General features: G+C 43.8%; 1 pseudogene; it reads right to left on the bottom strand.

Moving 5' to 3' along the window:
* Positions 1 to 5,029: 5,029 nt before the first annotated feature.
* LOC129811151 (vascular endothelial growth factor receptor 2-like) lies at positions 5,030 to 22,326 on the bottom strand (annotated as a pseudogene).
* Positions 22,327 to 22,681: the final 355 nt, after the last annotated feature.

Genomic DNA, 22,681 nt, shown 5'->3' with positions numbered 1-22,681 from the left:
CCTAAAGTTGTATTACAAAAGTAGTTTGAAATGTTTTGGCAAAGTTTAGAGGTAATTTTTTTGATATTTTGTAGTGATGTTGCGCAAATTGGAAGCTGTTTTTTTCTGGATCAAACGTGGCAAATAAATGGACAATTTGGATATATATGGACGGAATTAATCGAACAAAAGGACCATTTGTGATGTTTATGGGACATATTGGAGTGCCAACAAAAGAAGCTCGTCAAAGGTAAGACATGATTTATATTTTAAATCTGCGATTTGTGTTGCGCCTGCAGGGTTGAATATGCTACACTCTCTTTGTTTACTGTTGTGCTATCATCAGATAATAGCATCTTATGCTTTCGCCGAAAAGCCTTTTTGAAATCTGACATGTTGGCTCGATTCACAACGAGTGTAGCTTTAATTTGGTATCTTACATGTGTGATTTAATGAAAGTTTGATTTTATATCATTTATTTGAATTTGGCTCTCTACATTTTCCCTGGCTATTGGCCAACTGGGACACAAGCATCCCAGAGAGGTTTAATCCAGCCGCTGTGTCAGATTTTAAAAAGGCTTTACGGCGAAAGCAAATCATGCGATTATCTGAGGACAGTGCCCCACATACAAACCATTGAAAACATATTTCAACCAGGCAGGTGCGACACGAAAGTCAGAAATAGCGATATAATAAAAGCCTTACCATTGATGATCTTCTTCTGTTCGCACTCCAAAAGGTCCCAGTTACATCACAAATGGTGCTTTTGTTCCATAAAGTCCTTTATATGATGAAAACTAATTTTAGCTGGCGCGCTTTAGTCAATAATCCACCGGTTTCCCTCCATCAAAGTGCATACAAAATGAATCCCAAACGTTACTAATAAACTTTTCCAAACAAGTCAAACAACGTTTATAATCAAACCTTAGGTACCCTAATACGTAAATAAACGCTAAAATGTAAGACAGAGAATCGTTATTGTCTTTACCCGAGAAAAATACCAAAAAACACGCTCTCTTCACCGCGCTTGGAAACGCTACAGCCAAAATGGGAGCCACCTAGAAAAACTACATTTGTCCAGAAACCAGCCTGAAACTCTTTCTAAAGACGGTTGACATCTAGTGGAAGCCCTAGGAACTGCAATCTGGGAGGACTTCGCCTTATAATAAAAGTGGTAGCCATTGAAAATAGAGGTAAGCTGAAAAATGTTTGTCCTCTGGGTTTCACCTGCCATATCAGTTCTGTTATACTCACAGACATTATTTTAACAGATGTAGAAACTTTAGAGTGTCTTCTATCCAAATCTACCAATTATATGCATATCCTAGCTTCTGGGCCTGAATAACAGGCAGTTTACTTTGGGCACGCTTTTTATCCAGACGTCAAAATACTGCCTCCTATCCCAATGAAGTTTAACACAATGTCCAAAGAAGGGCCAGAAGTATACAGAATTGTGTCGTCTGCGTAGTGGTGGATCAAAGAATCCCCCGCATTAAAGAGTGACATCATTGATATATACAGAGAAAAGAGTCAGCCCGAGAATTGAACCCTGTGGCACCCCCATAGAGACTGCCAGAGGTCCGCACAACAGGCCTTCTCAGACACTGAACTCTGTCTGAGAAGTAGTTGGTAAACCAGGCGAGGCAGTCACTAGAGAAACCAAGGCTGTTGAGTCCGCCTATAAGAATGCTGTGATTGACAGTGTCGAAAGCCTTGGCCAGGTCGATGAAGACGGCTGCACAGTACTGTCTTTTATCGATGGCGGTTATGATATCGTTTAGGACCTTGAGCATGGCTGAGGTGCACCCGTGACCAGCTCGGAAACTGGATTGCATAGCGGAAAAGGTACGGTGGGATTCGAAATGGTCGGTGATCTGTTTGTTAACTTGGCTTTCGAAGACTTTAGAAAGGCAGGACAGGATGGATATGGGTTTGTAACAGTTTGTGGCTAGAGTATCTCCCTCTCTGAAGAGGCGGATGACTGCGGCCGCTTTCCAATCTTTAGGAATCTCGGACGATACGAAAGAGACGTTGAACAGACTAGTAATAGGGGTTGCAACAATGGCGGCGGATAATTTTAGGAAGAGAGGGTCCAGATTGTCTAGCCAAGCTGATTTGTAGGGATCCAGATTTTGCAGCTTTTTCAGAACATCAGCTGTCTGGATTTGGGTGAAGGAGAAGCGGGGGGCTTGGGCCAGTTGCTGCAGGGGGTGCAGAGCTGTCGGCCGGGGTTGGGGTAGTGTCGTGTCTTTGGCTATGCCGGATTAAGTGATATGACATGCTATTCTATAAAATAATTTCTCTAATTAATATTACCTGATTATGCTAATCAGGTTAATGTAATTAACTAGAAAGTCGGGGCACCACAAAATAATGTTTATAGAGCTGTTATCTTCTGAATAAACTCTTAAAGGCCTGGTAATATTTTACGTCAGTAGCAGTCAATATTTAATCCTCACCTGATTTAGTCTCTACTGAAAGTTGTAAATTCTTGGTTATCTTCACGGACCCTGGTTAACAAGTTGAATCAGCAATACAAAATTTGGTTTAATTATTTATTTACTAAATACCTAACTAATCACACAGAATTACATATACACGGAATGAATCATACATGGATTACAAATTATGTCATAAAGAAAACGTCCCTGGTGGACGGAACAGCTACGACGGCTGGTTACACAAAGAGAGGGGGTTGGGCTTGAATGAAAGAGCGGGAAGACTGAGTAACAAAGGGAGAAGCTATGCTACCGTAAATACAGAATCTTATGCATTCTAAATAACCGCCCATTTGGAAAAGGAAAATGCAATAAATATTTACTCTGAGCTGCGCTTCAATAGGTTGGTTATAGATGGAAGGCCGTGTTGCCCAACAGAGATCTTCCTTGTCCTTTGAAGAGAAAGTTATTTATGGGGGTCAAACTTCCCCCACTCAAGCCAACTTCATGACAGTAGCCAGATGGAAAGCATGGCCATGGAGAAATGCTTATTGAAATTCTCGATTATCGTGGATTTTTCAGTGGTGACAGTGTTTCCTAGCCTCAGTGCAGTGGGCAGATGGGAGGAGGTGCTCTTATTTTCCATGGACTTTACAGTGTCCCAAAACTTTTTGGAAATGGTGCTGCAGGATGCAAATTTCTGTTTGAAAAAGCTAGCCTTTGCTTTCCTAACTGGCTGTGTATATTGGTTCCTGACTTCCTTGAAAAGTTGCATATCACGGGGACTATTCGATGCTAGTGCAGCATGCCACAGGATGTTTTTGTGCTGGTCAAGGGCAGTCAAGTCTGGAGTGAAGCAAGGGCTATATCTGTTCTTAGTTCTACATTTTTTGAAAGGGGCATTGTAGTTGTATTTATTATGGATCCACATTAGATGCTGCCAAGGCAGCAGCTACTCTTCTTGTGGTCCACCAAAATTAAGGCAGTTTATACAATCTTAACATTACAATACATGCACAGATTTCACAACATACTGTGTGCTCTCAGGCCCATACTCCACCACTACCACATATCCACAATACAAAATCTGTGCGTACGTGTGTGTATGGTACGTATGTTATTGTGCTTGTGTGTATGCATGTGTCTGTGCCTACGTTTGTGTTGCTTCACAGTCTTGCTTAGCAGGAAAGAAAATGGTCCAATTCACACACTTATCAAGAGAACATCCCTGGTCATTCCTAATGACTGATCTGGCGGACTCACTAAACACAAATGCTTTGTTTGTAAATTATGTCAGAATGTTGGAGTGTGCCCCTGGCTATCTGTAAAAAAATATATAAAAAAAAATAAAAGGATTGTGCCGTCTGGTTTGCTTAATATAAGGAATCTTTATTATTCATACTTTTACTTTTGATACTTAAGTATATTTTAGTAATTACATTTACTTTTTATACTTAAGTATATTTAAGACCAAATACTTTTAGACTTTTCCTCAAGTAGTATTTTACTGAATGACTTTCACTTTTACTTCATTTTCTATTAAGGTATCTTTACTTTTCCTCAAGTATGACTTTTGGGTACTTTTTCAAACACTGACCAACAAACACATTTGCGTCGACACATTTGCAGCTTTTCTTTTAGTATTTTGTATTATTTTACCAAACAATAGATATTACCGGAATTCTGACATATTCACAGACAGACAGACACACACACATACATGGGTTCACAGACACGCACGCACGGATGCATGCATGTGCACTATAAAATGCACACCAGTTCCTCACAGGACCAGAGTAAGGCATGTACAGTAGATGTGTGTTCTCCATTAAAACAGCAGAGGTACAGAGGCATCTATAGTCAATGAGTGGAACTGCATACAGTTGCCTGAAACCCATAAAACGGAACTAGCAGATCCTGCAGAACTACGGCTCAGAGTTCCGACTAACAGACGGAGGAGAGTTTTGATGTTGTATATTTACTCCACAGTAGTTTGTGTGGAAGTGGAAAACAAGCTCCTCTTAAGCTGCAAAACATTTCCTCCGGTATGCTATAATTAAACAGAGTGCTGTCGTTGATTGAGGACAAATATTCATTCAAGAACACTTACACACACTCCTAGGGAAGCACCTCTATCCTCTTTAACAGATCCACGGTCACCAGCAGCTCTGACTGCTGTGGTAGTGATTAGAATGCACTGTTACAAGAGGGTGTGTGCAATTACATGCTCTGAGATGTCCTCAAGGTTATGTAGAGATGCTGTTCTTTGAACTCATCCTTAATGGTGGGTTGTAATAAATAGTCAGAACATTTTCTGCTTTACTTCATGGCACATTGTGGGTCAGAGGTAAAATAAACCTCAACAGATACCAGTAGATGCCCACTCCCAACAAATAACTGAACACAAAACAGTTACAAACTTGGCACATTTAGTATCAAGGCTCCAAAGTAGTTGTACAGGTATTATATCTGCATGAATTAAAATGTTTTCTTTACATTGCGCTCACCATTCTGAGCTGTGCCAGCAGAATACACATGCAGAATAGCCAAGGCTGGGAAAGTATTGTCACCTCAGGATAAATTTGACAGACAGTACATGAACGCACATACTGTATATTTGTATATATTTATTTTATAAAAATAGTTACATTTACAAGTTTAGTAAAGTAGATATTGGTTTCAATAAAATAAGCTAATAACTATTACAAATACAAAAATAATTGTAATAAAACTGTACAATTGAGAGGCAAGAACAATCTACAAAAATGGATGAAACCACACGATGCAGACTGGCTTCGTCCAATAAGACACAATTGACAGAAAAGGAAAGAACATTTGCTCATTCAATTGTCCCAAATTCGAGTTGCAATTTCCTGCAATAGAGGAAGTGGGCGGATTGCTTCTCGGGAAGTGGATGTGGCCCTGTGGCTAGGTTCCACTGACCTTCCATTTTCTGTTTAAACATGATAGCATTCCAAAGGCTCGCTAAAAATAGTGGTCTTTACAAACATGAATTAGCACATATGAAAAAGACACCATGTCTCCGAAAGAGGTGTGGGTTAAATAGAGGTACAAATCGTCCCGATGTCTCTATTTGAAGGCGTCGTAATGACCAGTAGGAGATGGGCGTACAGAACACACTTTATTGAGCTCACATAACACACACACACACACACCACCATAGCAAGATGGAACGAGTAGAAGTGGTTTGCACTAACACTAGTGTTTGTCCTCATGCTGCCACTGCTGCTGAAGGTTATAAGAAAGAGGCAGGAATTGGGGATCTGCGACCCCAAATGACTGCCTGTGATTGGCTGACCCCACGGTGTGATAAGGCAACCCGGCCTAGCAACAGAGGTGTGAAGTGCCAGTTTATGACCCGTGGGTTTAGGCTCCAGCGGGGTGGGGCGCCTACTTCGTGCGGTTAGAAGACACAGAGCTGTCTCTGTGTCCCAGGGCAATAGAGAGGGTTTTCTACAGCATACAGCCTTTATCATTCACATTGAATATATTACATTTATCTCTTATGAAAATACTTTGCAGAATAAACAATTCAATATATAAGGCACTATTACATGTGATAAGATTGTTCCTGATGGTCACCCGAGGGTCCTGCCTAAGGGGAGGGTAAAGACATAGAACACTGTACAAAACCAGGCTCAAGGAGAGGGGTATATTTTGTGGGAATTCAGGGGAACAGTGCTAGTGATGGTGACCATTAGGGAATAAAAACAAGGGGGGGGGGGGCACTGTAGCGCACCTCAACACTGAACTTGTCTGCTATTTTGGGCGGCAACGGCTTCTTCTGGATGCTCCTCTTCCTGATCATCTCTACATTAGCATAAATGGGGGTGTCAGTGTCATCTGAGTGGTAGCCTGACTGGTACCCACTCATCTGATTGGACAACTCAGATGCAGGGGACTCCTTACACTTACATTGCCGGATGTGGCTGGGGGAGGACGTGAGGAATCTATAATCCAATAAACAAATATAGTAACAAACAAATATACCAACGCCATAAGAGTCCAGAGTATCACACAACACCATTAGGGTTGGGGGTTATGGTCCTGTGAACTCACCTGAAGTTAGGCATGCGGTGAGGCTGATGGTCCAGACTCTTCATCTCCTCTGGTGATATGCTCATACCGCTGTCTGTCTGACACCCCTGTGGGAAACACCCACATGGACTGTTCATTGGCTGTTGATATGTGAGGGGGAGGGACACTGTGTGTGACCGTGGAGACACTCACCATGACGATGCTATGCTCTACAGGGATGTGTCAAAACTCTTCACACTGAGTGGTTGATTGCACCTGTCACTCTGCTGGGAGAACCTATTAGGAGCAGTGAGGGGAGGGTCAAAAGCTAGGCCCCACAAGTTAATCTAACAACTAGAAAGTGTTCATACAATACCCGAGGATGATGGGGGTGCGTTGTCATAGTGCATCTGGGGGCCGGGTGTTTCCTCTCTAATGATCTTGGTGAAGGGGTTCCTGGGTTCAGGGCTGAGTGAGTTCCTCTCCACCTGCACTGCTGTCAGAGGGATGTAGTCCTTCCCATCCTAAAGATAAAAACACACCAATTACACTCTCAATCCTTACTGTCATGACGTTGGCCTGGGGGTAGGTTTATGACAGTCATAAATACCTCTTTCCCCCTTTTTCTCTCTCCCTACTATAACTGATGTGACATAAGAAAACCCATTGGTTAACATAGAGATTCTGGGAACATCAGAAGTTGGGGGGGAAATGAACTATATTCTGGTAATCCGACCAACTGAACATATGCGGTGGTACTTAAGGTATATTTTGTCAGTTCGGTTGCCCTCTGACACATTCTCATCAATGATAGAATGACATAAACTCTACTGTGGAAAGTCTAAAAGTCAGAGGTATCGGATTCACATGGAATTGTTGTTTAATTCAAATGTTTGAATATGAAATTATTTGTGAAGAGATTAAATGTAATTTTAGCTTCCAAATGAGAGATTTGGGTTTTCATAAGTTTGGCTTCTGCTTAACCAGGGGCCCGCCCCTGTGAAGAGACATGGGTTACAAACTTTTCAGACACATCCCTCTCCCTCCACTATAAAAGCCATTGACAAAAATATAACTTCCTGTTCCGGGTACATTTAGGATGACGATCCGATGTCAGAATGGTTCAGATAATAACAACAGAACTAAGCCAACATCGGCATGGACTTTGGTTGTAAATGGTATGAACTTTGAACTCGTATTCACTACAGAAGTGATACCTCCTAGCCGTTGAGTTAGCAACAGCTGCTACAAACGTAGGTTAGGAAGGACAGTCAGAGTATCCCGTCTACTACACACGACGTTACTCCAACGTATCCAGTGACCACCAGAGACATTCTTCAAAGGACAGAGGACTCGGGTTGGCGATACGGTCTTCCATCTACCACCAAACTACTGAAGCGCAGCTCAGAGTAAATATTTATTGCATTTTCCTTTTTCAAATGGGCGGTAATTTAGAATGCATAAGATACTGTATTTACGATAGCACAGCTTCGGCCCTGTCCCAGTCTCCCGCCCTTTCACTAAAACTCAGCCCCTTTTCTTTGTGTCACAAGCTGTCATATCTATTCTGCCCGCTAGGGACGTTTTTCTTTATGACGGCAATTTGTGATCAAGTTATGATTTAATTGTGTATGTGTGATTCTGTGTAATTAGTTAGGTATTTAGTAAATAAATAATTAAACCCAATTTTGTATTGCTGATTCAACTTGTTAGCCAGGATTCTTGCAGATAACCAAGGATTTACCACTTTCAGACGAGACTGAATAAAATGACGATTAATGTGACTGCTATGGATGTAAAATATTACTAAATCTTTAAGAGTTTATTCGGAAGATAACAGCTCTATAAATATTCTCCGTTGTGTCCCTCTCTAGTTAATTATATTTACATGATTAGTTCAATCAGGTAATATTAATTACGTAGAAATTATTTTATAGAATAGCATGCCATTGCAATTAATCTGGCATAGCCAAAGACACGACATCACTCTCTCACCTCATATACACACACACAATAAGATGAAGACACACACATACCTCTTATACCCTAAAAAAGTAACTAACACATGTACACACAGTCACCTGATGAGCACTGGCCTGTAGGAGGTTTCCCAGATGTTCTACGAGCTCTGTGAAATGTGGTCTGTCTGTGGGTTTGTCCAGCCAGCAGTCGAACATGGTTTAATATCTAAGAGAGCATATCACTACATTTAAGCAATAGACGCCCAAGGGTGTGTGGTATATTTCCCATATACCACAAACCCCTGAGGTGCCCTATTGCTATTATAAACTGTTTACTAGGGATGGGCAAGATTATTCGAATATTCAAATATCCAAACTGACATTAGTTTTCGAATGCTTGCGAAAGTATAAATTTTTAAAATGAAAAAATCATAGGCCTATTTAACAATTAAAAGTCTTTGTCTAAATTAAATTATCTATGTGACATTGCTACACACAAGGATGCAATTTTAAATTCTCAATTTAATAAAACAAACATTTGAATATAGTTTTTATGACTTATGGTGCACCCCATAAAAATACATACTTTAGCCTACACGGATTTCACGTGTTTGTTGTTATTGTTGGCAAATCAATATGGCACTACAGTCAGAGGCTCCATGTGTAGAAAGGAGACGTGGGAGATCTCTAATCAATACAAATTGGATTACATTTTTTTATTTAAGTTAGCTAATTGAGAAGGAGTAGGCTCCAACGAGCAACCATCAGCTATGTTGTTTAATCTGATGGATTAAACAATGAAACTGAATGGATGGGAAACGCAGCAAAATAGCCTCAATTAGCCAAGATAGTTAGCTGGCTAACATGCCTGGCTGTCTTAGCTAGCTTCTTTAGATCGATTTGATGCAGTAAAGACAGGCACTACAAGATGAGATGTCTAACTATCGCAAGTCTGTATGTGTAATCTCTCTCCCTCCTGTGTCAAAACACCAACCCCTGCCCATCTCCCGCACTGCTCCAAGCAAACAGAGCTGCACCTTTCCCAAGTGGTGCAGGCTACGCAGCAAGATAGTTCCAACTTTTTTTACACATTTCAACTTTTAGGATATCCGAAAACATTTCATGATATTTTTCAAATAGTGAAATTATTTAAAATGCCCATCCCCATTGGTTACCAACATAAATAGAACAAACAATTATTTTTGTGTCATACCTATGGTATATTGTCAGATATACACACTGCTAAAATGCAGTTTCAGACAATCAGCATCCAGGACCAAAACTACCGGGTTTATAATGTACTATAATACACTAAGGTCACATCAAGTTATCTATGGCCTCATACAACAATGTTAATGTACATAGTAGGATTCTGTATGTAATAACTTGTACTATGTTCTCATTAGCCCACTCACATCTCAGTCATGGCGTAGTCTGGTGCTCTCATCCTGGTCCCTTCCTTCAGCCTCATCAATAGAAGGCCTCATCAATACTAACACCAGGGTAGGGCTGTGGTGGAGAGAACAACCATTACAATATCAGTTACAGTTAGGATTAATCAAATCAAAGTTTGTCACGTGCACAGGACACAACAGTGGTACTGTTGGTAACCTGGCTCACCTAGAGAGAAGATCTCCCAGAGCAGGACCCCAAAGGACCACACGTCACTCTGTGTGGTATAGACCCGGTCAAAGATGGTCTCAGGAGCCATCCATTTCAGATGGACCTGTAGAGATAATCACAATTTATAGCACAGTTTATAAAACATCATAACCACTGTTAGTGACTGAGGTTACGTTGTGTTCTTAATAACTTCTCAATTGCGGACAGGGTCGGGATCTTTGCAGACGTCTCTGGCCAGACCAAAGTCACAGATCTTTACAATATTGTTCTCTGAGAGCAGGATGTTCCTAGCTGCCAGGTCCCGATGGATGCACTTGCTAGAGGAGAGGAAATCCATGCCCTTGGCCACCAGGAAACTGTAGCTGATCAGTTCCTCCACGGTCAGATGCTCCTCCACTCACAACTCTCTGCATGGGGTTAAATTGAGCATTTAGTAAAATCATACATATAACAAATACAGTGGTTAGTTTACATCACACATTATACATTTTGAAGCGCAATGGTGGATATACAGTTGAAGTCGGAAGTTTACATACACCTCAGCCAAATACATTTAAACTCAGTTTTTTACAATTCCTGACATTTAATCCCAGTAAAAATTACCTGTTTTAGGATCACCACTTTATTTTAAGAATGTGAAATGTCAGAATAATAGTAGAGAGAATGATTTATTCCAGTTTATATTTCTTTCATCACATTCCCAGTGGGTCAGAAGTTTACATACACTCAATTAGTATTTGGTAGCATTGCCTTTAAATTGTTTATTTTGGGTCAAACGTTTTGGGTAGCCTTCCACAAGCTTCCCACAATAAGTTGGGTGAATTTTGGCCCATTCCTCCTGACAGAGCTGGTGTAACTGTCACGGTTGTCTAAAGTTGAACCCAGAAGCAGACCAGGACAAGGAGAGTAAGACGAAGGTGAGTATTTATTTACAAGTTTGAATGTAGTGATAGAAAAATCCAAGTGACGGAGCGGGCAGCGGAGGTGAGTTGATGGGATTGAATAGGCAGATCCAATGAAGTAACTGAAGTCACCGACGACCAGGTAGGGATGAGATGAGTGTTCCGGGTGAATGACTGTAGACAGAAAAAAACGGAGGTGAGTTCAAGGCAAGCAAAACGTACAAAACAACAAAACAAACTCTATCAAACTAGAGGCTGATACACTGGCACAACATACTGTTCATGGCTAACGATCCGGCAGGGAATGGATGTCAGGTCAGTGCTTATGAAGTGGAGGGGTGATGATCAGGACCAGGTGTGCAGATAGCGGATTGGAAACAGGTGCGGTAAATCAGAGATCTCCCAACCAGCTACGTCGCCCGGCAACCAGACAGGGTGCGTTCCAGGACACCGGAAAAAACACTCCAGGACAGAACACAGGCAAAAACAGACTCAGGAAGCGGGATTCGTGACAGTAACTGAGTCAGGTTTGTAGGCCTCCTTGCTCGCACACGCTTTTTCAGTTCTGCCCACAAATTTTCTATAGGGTTGAGGTCAGGGCTTTGTGATTGCCACTCCAATACCTTGACTTTTTGTCCTTAAGACATTTTGCCACAACTTTGGAAGTATGCTTGGAGTGATTGTCCATTTGGAAAACCCATTTGCGATCAAGCTTTAACTTCCTGATTGATGTCTTGAGATGTTGCTTCAATATATCCACACAATTTTTCTTCCTCATAATGCCGTCTATTTTGTGAAGTGCACTAGTCTCTCCTGCACCAAATCACCCCACAACATGATGCTGCCACACCCGTGCTTCGCGGTTGGGATGGTGTCCTTCGGCTTGCAAGCTTCCCCCCTTTTTCCTCCTAACAAAACGATGGTCATTATGGACAAACAGTTCTATTTTTGTTTCATCAGACCAGAGGACATTCCTCCAAAAAGTATGATCTTTGTCCCCATGTGCAGTTGCAAACCATAGTCTGGCTTTTTTATGGTGGTTTTGGAGCAGTGGCTTCTTCCCTGCTGAGCGGCCTTTCAGGTTATGTCGATATAGGTCTCGTTTTGCTGTGGATATAGATACTTTATAGATACTTTCCTCCAGCATCTTCACAAGGTCCTTTGCTGTTGTTCTGGGATTGATTTGCACTTTTCGTATCAAAGTACATGCATCTCTAGGAGACAGAACGCGTCTCCTTCCTGAGCAGTATGACGGCTGCATGGTCGCATGGTGTTTATACTTGCGTACTGTTTGTACAGATGAATGTGGTACCTTCTGGCGTTTGGAAATTGCTCCCAAGGATGAACCAGACTTGTGGAGGTCTACAATTTTTTTCTGAGGTCTTGGCTGATTTCTTTTGATTTTCCCATGATGTTAAGCAAAGAGGCACTGAGTTTGAAGGTAGGCCTTGAAATACATCCACAGGTACACCTCCAATTGACTCAAATAATGTCAATTAGCCTTTCAGAAGCTTCTAAAGCCATGACATCATTTTCTGGAATTTTCCAAGCTGTTTCAAGGCACAGTCAACTTACTGTATGTAAACTTCTGACCTACTGGAATTGTGATACAGTGATTTATAAGTGAAATAATCTGTCTGTAAAGAATTGATGGAAAAATGACTTGTGTCATGCACAAAGTAGATGTCCTAACCTACTTGCCAAAACTATAGTTTGTTAACAATAAATGTGTGGAGTGGTTGAAAAATGAGTTTTAATGAGTCCAACCTAAGTGTATGTAAACTTCCGATCACTGTAGGTGATATGTACAGTATTTGCATGTGGCTAGTATGATTTAGAGCTGCAGTACCACCTTCCTCCTATATGTGGCTGACAGCACTCTCCTCTCCATGTCTGGAGCAGACTGCTGTCCCAGTGCAGATATCCAGGTGGGTGCTGGTCCAAAAACCCAGGTCCCCCTCAGTCACGTCCTCCCCCATCCGCTCCAACTGACCTCTGTTACCATGGAGGAGTTGCATGTTAATGGATCAAGGTCCAAAAGTCCAAATGAAAAACTGGGCTGGAAAACTCCTATCCCTAACAATACAACATACAATGGAAGCTGGTAGTTCAACAGATCAGGCAGACAATGTGTAAGTGTTGTGGAGAACCGTTGTGTAATGGTCTGGGATCAGTGTAACCACATCAGAGGCTGGCTGGGCTTTACAGGCTGTTGTAGTTGGGGCTCTGCACATTTACCTTGAAGGGGCTGTACTCTCCACGCTTGCTTATGGATGTGGATGAGGATTTTCAGCTCTGACATCAGCGCACGGTACTCCTTCTGTGGTGGGCAGAGATAACACTCAATCAGCTCATTCAGTGTTTTAGTGTGTGTGTTGCTTGCATGTGTGTAGGAGATTAGAAGGAGTTGTACTCACCTTTCAGCATCTTGACAGCCACTGTGGTGCAGGTACTGGCCTTCTCTATGCCAAAGGCAGCTGCCTCTACTACCTGTCCAAAGCTCCTTGCCCCAATTGGTCCCCTTTAAAACACACCATATATCATTTCAGACAGTGAACGTAACACTTAAGTTTCACTTAATGTGTGTATAACATCTCTTTCTCACAGAGCCTTGACCCATAAGGATCTGAAAATCTCACATAGCTTCAGCCTGTCACAAGGGAACTCCCACTTGTTGGCATCATATGTGAGCCTCTCACAGGGTTCGTCCATGGGCATGTCCTCAGAGTCCAGGATGATGGACAGATACCCTGTCTTCATTTCCCCATTAGTTGGATAGAGAGAGAGAGAGGGGAGGGAGAGAGAAAACAGACAAGAATATTCACAATTATGACCAACCGTGCTCTTCCACCCATGGCAGTCCCCCTCAGTGTTTCACTATGGGAGTTTTTTTGTCAATATCAGTCTCCTCAGTCCCCTTTCAGTGCCTTCTCTGGCCCATCAGTGAGATGCAATGCCAGACCAGGCCAGTGACAGAATGAGGCTCTGTTGTTCCCTAATACAAAGGAGTGTGGACACAGAGCTAGACCAGTTACTTCTCATCTGTCAGACCCAGCCCACTGTGTGTGTAGCGTAGTGTGTGTGGGGTAGTGTGTGGCAGGGTTGTGAAAACAAGGGAAAGGTTCTGTGGAAGAGGAGAAGGGTAGTCTTACTCTTTTCCTGCTGCAGATTGTTGGGGTTCGTTCCTTGTTCCTTGTCAATCATTGGCTCATTGGTGAAATTAGCATTCAGACAAAATCTTTAAGTAAATCAATCAAAAACCTTTATTACGGTAATTGCAGACTGAAGTTGACAACGGGAACATTGCACGCATGTTTCCCAGTAAGTTCTGCAAAATAGGAAAGGGTCCAAGATGTTTTATTATGCTTGCAGTCAACCCCTAGTGATGTAACTGCCTACGTCAATATCTTCTACTCATGTGACCAAGCCCATGCATACACAGCTATACAAACAATAGTTTCAGTGTCATCCAAAGGCTCAGCAATAAATGTCCACTCCCTAAGTTGATTTATAGTGGTATGTCTGACTAGACTCTTATCTCTTTCACTCCCCTGCAGGGTTCTGTGTCTATGAATCTCTTTTATATTTGAGGCGCTTCTCACAGACACCCTGTTTTGACTGCAATAACTCACACACCTCTCAAACCATTTCTTATAAGAAGCAGAGACTAGAAAAGAGCTGTGGAACAATATTAAATCTTATAATGCATATATACACTGCTCAAAAAAATAAAGGGAACACTAAAATAACACATCCTAGATCTGAACGAATGAAATATTGTTATTAAATACTTTTTTCTTTACATAGTTGAATGTGCTGACAACAAAATCACACAAAAATTATCAATGGAAATCAAATTTATCAACCCATGGAGGTCTGGATTTGGAGTCACACTCAAAATTAATGTGGAAAACCACACTACAGGCTGATCCAACTTTGATGTAATATCCTTAAAACAAGTCAAAATGAGGCTCAGTAGTGTGTGTGGCCTCCACGTGCCTGTATGACCTCCCTACAACACCTGGGCATGCTCCTGATGAGGTGGCGAATGGTCTCCTGAGGGATCTCCTCCCAGACTTGGACTAAAGCATCCGCCAACTCCTGGACAGTCTGTGGTGCAACGTGGCGTTGGTGGATGGAGCGAGACATGATGTCCCAGATGTGCTCAATTGGATTCAGGTCTGGGCAACGGGCGGGCCAGTCCATAGCATCAATGCCTTCCTCTTGCAGGAACTGCTGACACACTCCAGCCACATGAGGTCTAGCATTGTCTTGCATTAGGAGGAACCCAGGGCCAACCGCACCAGCATATGGTCTCACAAGGTGTCTGAGGATCTCATCTCGGTACCTAATGGCAGTCAGGCTACCTCTGACAAGCACATGGAGGGCCCCCCAAAGAAATGCCACCCCACACCATGACTGACCCACCGCCAAACCGGTCATGCTGGAGGATGTTGCAGGCAGCAGAACGTTCTCCATGGCGTCGCCAGACTCTGTCACATCTGTCACATGTGCTCAGTGTGAACCTGCTTTCATCTGTGAAGAGCACAGGGCGCCAGTGGCGAATTTGCCAATCTTGGTGTTCTCTGGCAAATGCCAAACGTCCTGCACGGTGTTGGGCTGTAAGCACAACCCCCACCTGTGGACGTCGGGCCCTCATACCACCCTCATGGAGTCTGTTTCTGACCGTTTGAACAGACACATGCACATTTGTGGCCTGCTGGAGGTCATTTTGCAGGGCTCTGACAGTCCTCCTCCTTGCACAAAGGCGGAGGTAGCGGTCCTGCTGCTGGGTTGTTGCCCTCCTACGGCCTCCTCCACATCTCCTGATGTACTGGCCTGTCTCCTGGTAGCGCCTCCATGCTCTGGACACTACGCTGACAGACACAGCAAACCTTCTTGCAACAGCTCACATTGATGAGCCATCCTGGATGAGCTGCACTACCTGAGCCACTTGTGTGGGTTGTAGACTCCGTCTCATGCTACCACTAGAGTGAAAGCACCGCCAGCATTCAAAAGTGACCAAAACATCAGCCAGGAAGCTTAGGAACTGAGAAGTGGTCTGTGGTCACCACCTGCAGAACCACTCCTTTATTGGGGGTGTCTAGCTAATTGCCTATAATTTCCAACCTGTTGTCTATTCCATTTGCACAACAGCATGTGCAATTTATTGTCAATCAGTGTTGCTCCCTAAGTGGACAGTTTGATTTCACAGAAGTGTGATTGACTTGGAGTTACATTGTGTTGTTTAAGTGTTCTCTTTATTTTTTTGTGCAGTGTATATTGTTACTTTGTAGTCTAGGACCCTATAAATGCAAGGGGGAGGGGTCTTATAACCCTTCCCTTTCTATTAATACAACATAAGCATAATCAATTATTATAATACATCAAACATTTGGTACAGCCCCTATCATGACAAGGTGAACCCCATCAGGATGACGAAGACGATGAGTAGCCAGAAGAACATGGCGATGACCACAGAGCCAATAGGAACAATAAGCTCCACGTTAGTCTTCTCATCCCTTCCTTTACTCAATAAAATAACCAGAGTGAGATCAGTGACACTATATGAACTACAGTACACTGTACAAGGGTATCTATCTCTTAATTAATCAATCATTATGTAAGTATGTCAGCCAGAACTTATTTAACTAAAACAATTTCATAACAGACAGCTTTCAGCATGTCAGTCAGATCTCTGGCCAAAGTCAACCTGGGAGAAAATTGTCATTACACCAGAAATCTGTGACTACAAGCTGTAGAACCACCATCGTTAACATTGCCGCCATTGTATGCCTTCTCTCTCTTTACATCTCTGTCCCATTTTCCCATCTTGTTCTCCCAATATACCTCCCTCGTCCTCCGCCCACGTATAAGATTAACTTCTCGTTAGTGAGCTGAGGCAGCCTCTGTCCTCTGTCCTGCCTCGTTAGTGAGGCTGTCTGTCTGGCGACTGAGAGACCCTGACCTCTGACTGGGTGACGGGCAGGTGGCCAGTGGCCTTTGGCGGGGCACGGGTAAAGTAAGCCTAGGATGCTCACTCTCTGCACGTCTGTTTGTTTGTTGCTGTGTCTCAGTGTTCTAAAAGAACAGGGGGAGATGAGAGCTGAAACAGGGGGCCAGGGCCGGCCTCTCCCTTTGTCCTCGCTGGGCTTCTCATTGTTTTGTATTCTGAAACTCCCAGGAGGATGTGCTCTATTAGGGCCCGCTTCCTGACCTGTGGTGGAATAGCTATTTATACACGTAATCTTTGATAGAGCAAAATGTCTTAAGTGGGAGGTGAATCAGGGAAACTTTGAGTGAATGGTTGAGCTATATGGGACATTTTGGGTAAGACTTAACAAATTCACTGTGGTATGAATCGCTCTTTGGTTATTAAGGCTGTGCCATCTTTTGGTTATGGTTACACCACCAGAGAACAGAAAATATAGGCATTCTGTAATACTGCATCATGTCTGCAGGGTGATTAGTGGTGTTTCCTGTTCTGTGGTGCTGTGATCCAGTTTCCCGTAGTGGGATCACTGACCTTCAGTGATTAGGTAGGCTGAGATGCATCGCAGCCACGGCTGTTACAGGCAGTACAAGTATACAGATCACTGTCTTCCTTCTTCACACGTAAGTTTGGTCAGGGTTAGTATTTTACCCGATTTCGTTTTACGATTTCGTATCGACCTGTCCGTGCAGGTCTCTGAGAATCTCATCAACGAAGGATTGAAAGATGGCTGGAGCATTCTTCAACCCGTACGGCATGACGAGGTACTCATAATGGCCAGATGTGGTACTAAACGCGGTTTTCCACTCATCTCCCTCCCGAATACGCACCAGATTATATGCGCTCCTGAGGTCCAATTTTGTGAAGAATCGCACCCCGTGAAATGATTCCACCGCCGTAGCGATGAGAGGTAGTGGGTAACTAAAACTCACAGTGATGGAATTTAGACCTCGATAATCAATACATGGACGCAAACCACCCTCCTTTTTCTTCACAAAAAAGAAACTCGAGGAGATGGGTGACATGGAGGGCCGAATGTACCCCTGTCCCAGAGCCTCCGTGATGTATGTCTCCATAGCCAACATCTCCTCCCGGGACAACGGATACACGTGACTCCTGGAGAGTGCAGCATTTACCTGGAGGTTTATCACGCAATCCCCCTGTCGATGGGGAGGTAATAGGGTCGCCTTCCTCTTACTGAATGCGATAGCCAAATCGGCATACTCAGCAGGAATGCACACGGTGGAAACCTGGTCTGGACTCTCCACCGTAGTCACACCGATGGAAACTCCTAAACACCTGCCTGAACACTCATCAGACCACCCCTGGAGAGCTCCCTGTCTCCACAAAATAGTAGGATTGTGAATAGCCAGCCAGGGAATCCCTAACACCACCGGAAACGCAGGTGAATCAATAAGGAACAGACTAATCCGCTCCTTATGATTTCCCTGCGTCATCATATCCAGAGGGATCGTGGCCTCCCTGACCAGCCCAGACCCTAATGGTCGACTATCTAAGGAGTGCATGGGGAAAGGGGGGTCTATCTTGACTAACGGAATCCTCAACCTCTGGGCGAGTCCGCGATCAATAAAATTCCCCGCTGCGCCTGAATCGACTAGCGCCTTATGCTGGAGAGATGGGAAAAACCTTAGAAAACAGATTAACAAAAACATGTGACCAACAGGAAGCTCTGGGAGAGTGTGGTGCTGACTCACCTGGGGTGACGGAGGAGTGTTCTGCCTACCCTCTCGACTCCCAGATGGACTCCTCCAGCACCAACCGGAAGTGTGCCCTCTCCGGCCACAATGGGTACAGGAGGAGCCTCCTCCTCCGGTCTCCCTAGACGCAGCCCCTCCTAGCTCCATGGGAATGGGAGTGGGGGGGGGCAGGAGGTGGAACTGACAGGACCCTTTCAGAACGTCCGCGAGCAGCCAGCAGATGGTCTAGCCGGATTGACATGTCAATCAGCTCATCCAAGCTGAGCGTAGTGTCCCGACAAGCCAGCTCTCTGCGGATGTCCTCCCTTAGGCTACACCTGTAATGGTCTATCAGGGCCCTGTCGTTCCACCCTGCTGCAGCAGCCAAGGTACGGAAGTCCAATTCAAAATCCTGCGCGCTCCTCGTCCCCTGCCGGAGGTGGAACAACCTCTTGCCATCCGGGGGATGATCGAACACAGCCCGGAAACGGCGGGTGAACTCCAGGTAGTGACCCCTCGCTGAGTCGGGTCCATTCCAGACGGCATTGGCCCACTCCAGGGTCCTACCCGACAGGCAGGAAACGAGGACACCTGGTGGCCAGGTAGAGATCAAGTTGGAGTAGAAATCCCTGGCACCCGGCCGCTGCTCCATCGTACTCCCTTGGAGGCGTGATGCGCAGGGCGCTGGCACCGGCTCCCGATGGAGGAGATGGTAAAGTTGCTGGTGGGAGGGTAGGTGGGGTAGTAGGGAGACCACTCCTCTCCCAACGGTCCATCCTCTCCATCATCTGATCTATTGCTGAACCAATGCGATGGAGGATGGACGTATGATGCAGGACGCTCTCCTCCATCGTGGGGAGAGGGGTGGTCGCTGCTCCTGCTGACTCCATCGGTGAGGTGCGGGCTTCTGTAACGTCAGGAGAATGATGGGTGTAGAGTCAGGCGCAGAGAGCAGAAGTTTCACGGGAACAAACGCTTTAATGTCCACAGTCAACAGGAACAGGTACAAAAGGGGTGACGCCAAAACACAGGCGCAAACACAACCCAAAGACCACTGTTAAATACACTGGACAGCGAAAACCCAAAATCAATAATCCACCTCCGATGTACAATGACAACCAATAAGCCCGCACAAACACTAGCGGGCGAAACGAAACTAAATAGTACACCTCCCAAAACCCCAACAAGGAACAGGTAAAAACAATTAGACAGACATAAACGAAAAGGAAAAAGGGATCGGTGGCAGCTAGTAGACCGGCGACGACGACCGCCGAGCGCCACCCGAACGGGAAGGGGAGCCACCTTCAGTAATATTCGTGACAGCGGCATAGGATAACCACCTGCACTCCCTCACTGATAAGCACAATCTCATAGTCCTCATCAAAGGGCACAAAGGGCACTTTATAGTCTGAAATTAAACACAAATACAAAAAGAAGTTATAAGGCATGGTGAGAACCAACAACATTCAGTATGTAATTTATGGGTGGAGGTAAAGATCAGGTAGTCCTGCAGCCAATTGTAATTAAGGAAGCTTTACTGTAAGCAGCTCTTGGGTCAGATAGGAAAGATCACCCATTGAGTCACTGTTCAGAGATTCGGTGAGCCTATTTCAGAGTGAGGTAATGATGATGCACACCTTGGACAAAGACATAAACAGCCACAGAGGTTTTTCTATCCTCCACCGCCAGGTCTCTGTAGGAGCATCAATACTCTCCAGTCTCGTTGAAAACAGTGGCCGAGGAAATTTGTAATGTGGTGCAGAAGAATCCTGACCCACTGCAGTCTACAGTGGAGAGACGACTGCCGGCACGTATGTGATTATAGGATGTGGTCCATTCCAGGTACTGACGGCCACTGTAGAACCAAAGAATGGAGTGACAATGATGATCGTTAGCAGGGGAACATTTTGATGGGTGGATTACTTGTATGGAGTCTCATTATGTGAGGTATCAGATGTAGTTGATATCAGTTTTAAGACCATTTGAGTTACACTCCTGGCCGTATTTGCCAGACTTCTGTGGGAGAGAGGCCCCTCAGGTTCCAGTTTGTCTCCCCTGCAGGTGATGTCCAGCGAGTCTGATGGGTTCATCCTGAGGACCTTGTCCTGGATGCTCATTGTTGGGGGGTCAGGCATCGATTCCAACGCTGTAGGAAGGGAGGGGTAAACAGCCAGTCAATCACCCTGATGATTGACTTATCTCAAAAGTTCAGTCAGCATTACCACACAGTGGAGATCAATATGAGACTGCTTACTATCATGTCAAATCAACCTTATATCCTGTGTATAGAAATGTGTTGAGTGGGAGTGAGGGCTGAGTAGATGGTTAATGGTTACAACTATGGTTATTGCTCTCCTATCAAATCCCAGAATCCATGTATACTGTTGCACTCTGGTAGGGTGATATCAGACTCCTCAAACATAATAGTTTATTCTCTGCAATTAGATTGTTGATAGCTAGAATACAAAATAATAAGTCTTTAAGTCAATGATAAAATACAGTTTATTGAATCATCCCAACAGTAGAAACCACAGAGAGGAGAAATGTTTTGCACCCATAGCGTGGACTCTATTTACTCTGGGGCTATTCTGCAGAAAATGGCAGAGCGGAGCTGTGTCAAAACAGGAAGCCAAGGCAGATGGGCTGGGTCAGGCTCAATAGCCCAGCTCTGTGTCACCTAAGGTGGGGTTCCTGTTCTAGAGGATACAGCCTTCCAGCCAGTGAGGACCTGGACACATATGCTACATGCTGAAATGTGGAATATTGAGCCCTTACTGATCAAAGAATATATCAAAAAGAATTGGAGCACCAGACTATTGCGGGGAGGAACATGTGTTGCCTCAATGGTAATTTGCTAAACTGCCTCAAGTGAATTGATTTCCCATCAGAATGGATAGTTAAACGAATTGAGGGGCAAGGCCAGGGGGAATGAGGGCCACAACAGAATGTGGGGCCAAGAGGAATTGTAACTGAACTATATGCACAAGAGAATCATAAGACAACACATTGCAATGATCTAATGCGTCACATTTTATACCTGGCATGTGCACTGGTGGATGTTATCAATTATTATACAACTTCCACTAATTGATGATCAATCATTCAACTATGTTCAAACTATATTGTCTACTGCCCTAGTTAGACTTGTATACCTAACAAAATAATATTTGAAATGATTATAATAATAATAATAATAAACATCTAAATACAGTTGATAGTGTTAGCAACCTTATAATAAACCACAATTGAAACACATTAAAGGAACCGTTAGATGCCAATTTTTTCAGGACATATTAAACTGAATCAATTTGAACATTGTTCTTTCTGTGTCATCTTACCAATCACCCTGCTGACTCCCATAATAATGCCTACGAGATGTAAAGTCATGACGGATAATGCCTTTACCATGGTCCTACAATAGATATGAACTGTCCCCGCAAGAACACGCAATACAAGTTCACTCCAGAAGTAATCCAAGCCTACCCGTTCATAAATCCTCTTGACGCACACGGACACTATTTCTATTCAACTGGACAATGTGACAAAATGCCGAACCAAAAACACACGGAACTGAATAAAATAGGTAAATCCCATTCACAGCAGTGCACTGGGGTCAGTTTGGCGCCTGAGTCAAAGTGGAGTTGATGGTTCGCTCTGAGGAATGACGGGCAGTGGAAATGCGGAGTAGCAGAGAGAGGAGGTGGGAAATGCAAGGGAGGAGCGAGAGTCCCCATCTCCTCATCCACCTGCAGGTTATCACTCAACTTAACCGACTTGTTTCAAAGAAACTTGGATAAAGCGACCCAGAGAACGAGGACTAATGCTAGATCTACAGCCAAGGCGTATTTCCACACAGTAAGCTACTCAGACGCCATCACTCCACTCCGCACATGTATATGCCTGTATTTTATAAGCTCACTTTATAAAATTATTTTTCTATTTACTTTACAAACACACTACACACACATATTTTACCCCTTCAAATGTTTGCTCATAATTACCTGTTATCTATTGAACTAAGAAATTATGATTTGTCAAAGGTTTAAATCTA

This window comes from Salvelinus fontinalis, chromosome 14 (assembly GCF_029448725.1).
Source record: "Salvelinus fontinalis isolate EN_2023a chromosome 14, ASM2944872v1, whole genome shotgun sequence".
Classification (NCBI taxonomy): Eukaryota; Metazoa; Chordata; class Actinopteri; order Salmoniformes; family Salmonidae; genus Salvelinus; species Salvelinus fontinalis.
This window is presented reverse-complemented; position numbering and strand designations above follow the sequence as displayed.